Source organism: Doryrhamphus excisus, linkage group LG18 (assembly GCF_037039965.1).
Source record: "Doryrhamphus excisus strain RoL-2023G ecotype Guam linkage group LG18, RoL_Dexc_Guam_v1.1, whole genome shotgun sequence".
NCBI lineage: Eukaryota > Metazoa > Chordata > Actinopteri > Syngnathiformes > Syngnathidae > Doryrhamphus > Doryrhamphus excisus.
The window spans coordinates 8,211,065-8,219,053 of record NC_136374.1 but is presented as its reverse complement, the minus strand read 5'-3'; the positions used below and the strand labels follow the sequence as shown (position 1 = coordinate 8,219,053).

Below are 7,989 nucleotides of genomic sequence, written 5' to 3'. Positions count from 1 at the left end.
ATGCCCTCGTATAGCCATGCGGCACGAACTAAGTAGCATGCCTAATGCATGCAGTGATGCTGTAACAGACAAGCACCTTCAGACCCCATTGTTAGCGATTCAGGACTGTTTCCATCCAACTGTCATGGGGCTCATTACATGACACTCACACGGCTACCAAGACAATCCAATATATATATATATATATATATATATATATATATATATATAGTATATACACTGTATATATGAGGGATCAGTGAGTACACCACTTTCTGTATCTGTTCACTCATCTAAAGTATTTGTATTCGTATCAGTACTCGGAATGGGCGGGTAATAAACTGGAAGTGAGTGTGGTTTAACCGGAAATGGGCAGAGCTTAAAGCTGGACTTAAAGCTGTCCAATATTTTTTAGTCAGAAATTGATTTGGAGCAAGCAGTTTTCCAGCTGACTTTATATCACTAACCAAACCACCTGAAACAAGCAGACAAAAAAACAAAAAACAAAACAAACACTGTCATGACTGACGCAGGATCGTGCCGGCTGGCTTGAAAAGAATGCACAGTGTAGTTATGAACCAAGTTTAAGATTGCAAGGTGCATATGTAAGGTATAAATAAAAAGGATACAATAAGTTAACATGTTTAAAATGCATAAATATGTTTAAAGCAGTTAAAAGTAGTAATAATTCATGTTTGATGTATAAAATTCTATTGTAAAAACGGAAACCTCCATTGTTGGTGTTTGGGTGTAATACCACAAAGTCCACTAGGGGGTGCTGTCAGCGATGGTGGTATAGAGTAGTTGATAAAACGACAGAGGAAGAATAAATCCTAATGGTGAATACACATCAACTCATCGTGGATTGTCTTCCATACTCTGTACCACAGGTTAGTATAAAGTATAAATAATTTATACAAACAGCTGTAAAGAGTGGAGAAAGTATACAGAATAGTAAACAGAGAATAGTAAACACCTGACTGGAAAGTGGTTTGTTATAAAATGTATTGTAGAGCATTTGAGCAATATGAAATGGCTAATGCTAGCAGGCCTTAATGTATAGTGAATAGCATTTAAATAAGCAGGCTAATTTAAATATGTGAAATGTGTCACTGATATTATTGTGCTAAAGATATGTGAAAAGTATAAATTTTCTGTGAAAATTGTCATCAGATTGACGTGAAGAAAACGTCAGTGTTCAAATGTTTGTTCAACTGATAATGTTAGAAACAAATAAGGAACTGTTAGTTTGATCGTCTTATGAGATCTGAAGTGTTATTATTGTTCTGAGAGGAAGAGTAAATCCTAATGTTAAAGACATATGTCAACTCATCGTGGATTATCTTCCTTATTCTGTACCACAGGATTTCAATTCATACCCCTCTCCAGGCTGGAGAGGGGCAACACATACAGCAACATATTGAAAGGGGAGTAATATTTTATGTATGGTTCATGTCAGCCATACATGTTCTTGTGCACTTGTGTACCTAATGTTGTGGTCAGTCAATGCAGGTTATATGTATTGAATTGCTGTACAGCACTACAACATTTACCCATTTTGTTGTCATTTTTTAAATTGTATTTTTCAAGTATTCAGAATTGGGCGGCACGGCGGACAAGTGGTTAGCATGCAGACCTCACAGCTCGGAGACCAGGGTTCAATTCCACTCTCGGCCATCTCTGTGTGGAGTTTTCATGTTCTCCCCGTGCATGCCGTGGGTTTTCTCCGGGTACTCCGGTTTCCTCCCACATTCCAAAAACATGGTAGGTTAATTGGCGACTATTTTGAATTTGTTCTGGTAAATTCGTTTTTTTTGTAATTTTCCAACAATTTTGGTTTTCTTGTTGGACATTTTCATCTCAATAATACATTCATTCATTCATTCATTTTCTACCGCTTTTCCTCATGAGGGTCGCAGGGGGTGCCGGAGCCTATCCCAGCTGTCTTTGGGCGAGTCCCCTGGACTGGGCGAGAAGACTGGTCGCCAGCCAATCACAGGGCACATATAGACAAACAACCATTCACACTCACATTCATACCTATGGACAATTTGGAGTCACCAATTAACCTAGCATGTTTTTGAAATGTGGGAGGAAACCGGAGTACCCGGAGAAAACCCACGCATGCACGGGGAGAACATGCAAACTCCACACAGAGATGGCCGAGGGTGGAATTGAACCCCGGTCTCCTAGCTGTGAGGTCTGCGTGCTAACTACTTGACCGCCGTGCCGCCCTCAATAATACAAATATAAGAATTTATTTTAGTTGATGTTTCTTCTAAATTGGTCATATTATCATACTGATAGTCTTATAGGACTAATAAGTGTCATCCTATATTCAGGTTCTACAGCATTTCTGTGCAATCACTTCATAATCCCATACCGTACTGCAGCAACCTTTTGTGGATCATTTGCAGATTTATGCTTGTTTCTACTGTGCAAGGTGGCGGTGATCATTGCCCAGAACTGGCACATCGCTTAGTGTGAGTGGGCTTTGAGTTTGTCTTAAAGTTTCCAGTACCCGCGGCGCTCAAAAAAGTCATGTCAAACTTGTCCCACTTGGTGGACTCGGTATTAGCTTCAACAGAGTTGGAAGAGGAAGGCAAAGGAATGAGAAAAGACTGATCGGAAACTTCCCAAGATCGATGTGATTGCACAAACACAAGTGCCATACAGGTGCAGACAATCGCACATTCATGCACACACATGCACACACACACAAACACACACACAGAGAGCTGTGTTTTATGATCCAGAAAGAGTGGGATAATGGAAAACCCTGGAGGGGGTGTGAGGTCTCCCTGTGTCTTCTCCATAGCTACAACTCTCCACTGTCCACTGCCTTGCAATCCATCAGACGCACTGCTGAAAGGCCCTCAGCCAGGCTTCCAAAACACTCATTAAAGAAAAAACTCTGAAAACCCCCTCTCAGGAAACTAAAAACACACATGGCACAGTTATGTTGATGGAGTTCATGATGACATGAGATTAGGCCAATCCAATTAGTGGCACCATCAGTGGCTCGTTAAGCAGGTGGGCCATGCCACACAGATGCGTATTTATTTCTGCCTGTTAATTATTTTCACCAGTGCAAGTGGGGTTTTCAGCCAGGTAGGATACACAGTGTAAATAATTATCTGCAAAAAAATCTTTATTTTGTGAATTTATTTGGCTTACTACATGAGTGTACTGCTGTTTTTAGGGATTTGCTGCAAAATCACAAGTTTTGATCTGAACTTGCAGCTTGCTTTGATGTTATTCATAAGCTACCAGTTGAGTCGTCTTGGTGTCACATTGTGGGTCGTCAGAAAAATATATTATTATATTATATAATAAGATTCTTAACAGTAATTTACTATTTTGCAGATTGGCTAGGAAAAATCTTATTTGAACGCCCATGCAAGTTACAAAAAATTATTACAACTCTACATTTATTTTGTCAAATTCTTCAAGTATACCAAGGATGTCCAAACAGAACCATTGAAGAATGCCACTAGCCATGTATACATGGACCCAAATATTCCGCTTTCATTCGGTTTATTTGCTCAAACAGAAAGACTAGTATACACCTCATTCCGAAAGAAAAGTGCAGATCCCACATGGGTGGAATATTCCTTTCTCCATGTATCCACTGAAATGGAAAGTTGTCAGGGTGCGTTCTTCTTCTTCTTCTGTTGTTTATTAGAGGTTGGCAAGCAGCTGTTGGTGTGCATTACCACCACCTTCTGAACAGGAGTGTGAAACTATCTAAATCTAAACCCTTTTATAATCTTTTCATAAGTCCAGTTTTTCTTAAAAAGAAAATATATATCAATATAAAACATGTCCTGAGTATAATTTTAAAATATTATCAATATTGAATTTGATCTTTTCCTGTTTAAATTCATCCCAGGTGTGTTCTTTCAGCGCATGCTCAGATATGACGTAACACGCAGCTAGAGACGTTCCTCTGTTTTAAAAACGGAGGCGAGCAATCGGCACTGGACTGCTGTGGAAAGTTTGTCTTGAAAGAACTGAACATAATTTCAATACTGGACAGACGAAAAAGTCACAATACGGGGAAGCCGTAATATTGATGATTATGTTTTACTGCGCATGCCCCATTGACTATTCTGTTTGATTACAAACAGAGTTTGATTTTTTTCATGTTAATCGTTAAAAGTTGCTCATTAAGAGGATAGCAAAAGTTAAAAAAAAAAGTTAAAAATGTGTTCTCAAATTCTAGATTCATTCAGTCAGCAAAGCATGCAAATATCGTTCATGGATGTGACTTGCTGCTCTCTAGCTGGAGCTGCTATTGCAAAAAAAAATGGAATTTCTTTTCAATGGAGGGACAACAGTGACAAGCACCTTCCACCACCTAAGCCTCATCTTAGGTTTCTGTCATGTATTTGATATTGAAATGTAAAAAAAAACTATTGGAATCATATAGATAATACATTTATGATACATTTCAATGGAAAAATATTTATTTGCCCTGACTGTACATCACTGGTTCGATGCCAATCATAATAGCACTATGAATGGACAGACATCTTCAGTGTGTCTACAAATGGATAAAAAGTTATTTGTGTGTGAAGGTGGTCATACATTTTCATTGTGTATATGAAGGCCTTGCATTGATTTTATGTGAATGGATGTTTGAGTTTGCTTTATTTGTGTATGTGAATGGACAGACGGTTATTTATGATGTGACCAGACGTGGACATAGTATGTACTTAAAAGCACAAACTTTTTCACAACAGTTGATGTTTGTTTGTTTTTAAAGGGGATGCTTCCTAACGAGCTCCCACAAGGCAGTGTACCAGGGTACCTAGTCTTGTGCAGGTGGGGAAGGCACAGAGGAGCTTGTTAGGACCACTAGTCTGCTACCTCCTGCCCTAGCCTGTTGTGTCCTCACTCAGGACTTTGTATTGCATGCTAATCAGTGCTTTTTGTGACTCTGTCGTTGACTATAAGCAATCTTATTTGTTTTTCAGTCGCCATAGCTGACATGTGGGTCACAGTGTTAAAAATGTCCTCCTCAACCAACACCTTTAATTGTTGTTGGCTCAGACAATTCACTTGGGCAAGAATGTGCTGGACCGCCAATAGCTGATTTTTGTTCTCTTTATGGTGTATGTCTTGTTTCACCCTATTTAATTCCAATCCATCAGCTCACAGAGGTTGTGTTCTTGTAATATGGACCCACCTGGGTGTTCACAGGTTGTTTAACTCATATACTTGTAACTTTCTAGGCGTGTTTTCCTTGTCCACTTAACCACAGCCAGCTATGCCAGGTCACTGGTTGTATTCCCCCTTATGTTATTGTGTTAATGTGAATGGACAGAAAGATGTGAATAAATAAGAATACGTATGTGAATGAACAGGCTGATATGACATAATGAGTGTATGCTTGTGGACAGCCAGATGGTTACTCTATGTGGGTAAGTAAACTGATACATGGCTGCTAGACAAACATGTTTCCTTGTACACAGGAATTTCTATTCTCAGATGGTGATATTTTCTTGTTCTAGTCAGGACTCGAGCAGCAGCATTCTGGATGTACTGGAGCTGTTTTTCAGCTCGTTTCGCGAGCCCAGTGGGAAGTCCGTTTCAGTAGTTTAGCCTGCTGGAGACAAGGCATGGTTTAGTCTTTCTCAATCTGGCTTGGACACTAGTCCCTTGATTTTGGTAATGTTTGTTTTAAGTAGTAAAACAGTGATGATGTTATTGATTTAATATGGCTGTAAAGGTTCAGATCTAAGTCCATTGTTACCCCTAGATTTCTAACCTGATGATTAGAAATCTCAATAATAGGAGTGTAAAAGTGAATATAGAGGTTTTTCCTGGTTCTGGTTCTGTTTTTTCCTGTCTACAGGTCTTTAATAACGGTAGAAATTTATATAAAATGTCATAAACAGGTTTTATCTGCTCTATCTACAAAAATATTCATACTTTACTTTTTTTAGAAATTCACTTATAACGCTTCTCTGGAACCATTCATTCATTCATTTTCTAACGCTTATCCTCACGAGGGTGCTGGAGTCTATGCCAGCTGTCCACCCATTCACACTCACATTCATACCTATGGACAATTTGGAGTCACCAATTAACCTAGCATGTTTTTGGAAACATGGGAGGAAACTGGAGTACCCGGAGAAAACCCACGCATGCACGGGGTTAACATGCAAACTCCACACAGAGATGGCCAAGGGTGGAATTGAACTCCAGTCTCCTAGCTGTGAGGTCTGCGCGCTAACCACTCGACCGCCGGGCAGCCCGATTTTGAGCGTGCCAGCCACAGTGATGACCAGTGTTTGCCGCTGTGTTAAATATTGTTTAATACACATGTGTACCGAACCGTGGCCCCTGTATCGAACCCACGCATTGTTGCACCCCTAATGGAAACAAATTGTATATCCAGTATACGTATATACCATTTGTCTTTTGTTTGCTTGCCCAGTGTTTCTAGTGTGAATGTTGCTCCAGCTCCATGGAGGGCATCCAAAGTCCCTTTTTTGTTCCATTTTTGTAAACTTCCCTTGCCATCAATCCCCAAAGGATGGCCCAAAAGATTGAAGTTATTCCTCTGCAAGAAATCCTTTGTCGGACGGGCATTGTGTACTGCACTGTTGTCCTGTTGAAAAAGCCAGTCATTACCACACAGACAAGGGCCTTCAGTCATGAGGGATGCCCCCCCCCTGCAACATCTCCACATAGCCTGCTATCGTTTGAACCCCCTCCCTGCACAACTTGAAGCTCCAAAACGCACCACAGATCATGATGCTGCCCCCTCCAAAACATCTCAGGGGGATCTTCTTTAGGGATGTCCGATATTGGCTTTTTCCTTGATAATAGTTATGCCGATATTGTCAAACTCATTCATTCATTTTCTACCGCTTTTCCTCACGAGGGTCACGGGGGTGCTGGAGCCTATCCCAGCTGTCTTTGGGCGAGAGGCGGGATACACCCTGGACTGATCGCCAGCCAATCACAGGGCACATATAGACAAACAACCATTCACACGCACATTCATACCTATGGACAATTTGGAGTGGCCAATTAACCTAGCATGTTTTTGGAATGTGGGAGGAAACCGGAGTACCCGGAGAAAACCCACACATGCAAACTCCACACAGAGATGGCAGAGGGTGGAATTGAACCCTGGTCTCGTAGCAGTGAGGTCTGTGCGCTAACCACTAGACCGCCGTGCTGCCCTATTGTCAAACTCACAATTTCCAATTCCGATATCAACCAATAGCAATACCAATGTGTGGAACATCACATATATTTTTTACTGAGCAGTGTTTCTCAATTATTGTCTGTCATGCCCCGCCAAAGGACAGACATTTTTTAGAGCCACCCCGATTTGAAATTCTATACAAAGTGATCGTATGTATTCATGTATCTGTACTATACAGACTGAATCTGAAACTACCAACCAACATGTTGGTAAGTCTGCATTAAAATAAAAACCTCTTGCGACATACCTGACGCCCCCACCTTCATTTGGTCCGAGGACTCAACACCTCCCCTGGTGGCTGCTATCTTGCAGAACTCCAGTCTAGGTCCATCCCCTTGGTGTGAATTTCACTGTAACGCTGAGGAGGAAGATGAAGAATAGCTAGCTTCCATTCAATGTATTACTTTGTCTGTCTGGTTCATGCCTCTACATCCAAAAAGGCAACAGCAGCTCCCATTTTGATTGCAGTATTTGTTTAAACAGAGGAATGGGTCAAGTGGCTAATATTCCTCAAGGGTCCTCAAGGGAATAAGTGTCAGAGGATAAAGAGAGTGGATGTACATTGGAGGTGTTTGCTAGAGAAAAAAAAAAAGTATTCGGTCTCCTGAGAAGCTTATGTGCAGGGGTCATCTTTGACTTGATAATCCTGCCGTCTTGGCCACACACACACACACACACACACACACAAACACCTTGAGTCACACCGTCATGCACACACACACAGAGTCCCATGGGAGTGTAGCGCTATACCTGTCACAGTGCCTACATACCTCCAGGCTGCTGGG

The 7,989-nt window shown here is 40.9% G+C and overlaps 1 protein-coding gene across 2 annotated transcripts in view; it reads left to right on the top strand.

Moving 5' to 3' along the window:
* Positions 1–792: 792 nt before the first annotated feature.
* nxph4 (neurexophilin 4) overlaps positions 793–7,989 on the top strand; it is an 81,895-nt gene continuing 74,698 nt past the window's right edge. For both annotated transcript variants that reach the window (XR_009120057.2, XM_058055125.2), the window contains exon 1: positions 793–869. The gene's annotated coding sequence lies outside the window, so the exon portion shown is untranslated. The remainder of the gene's footprint in view (positions 870–7,989) is intronic.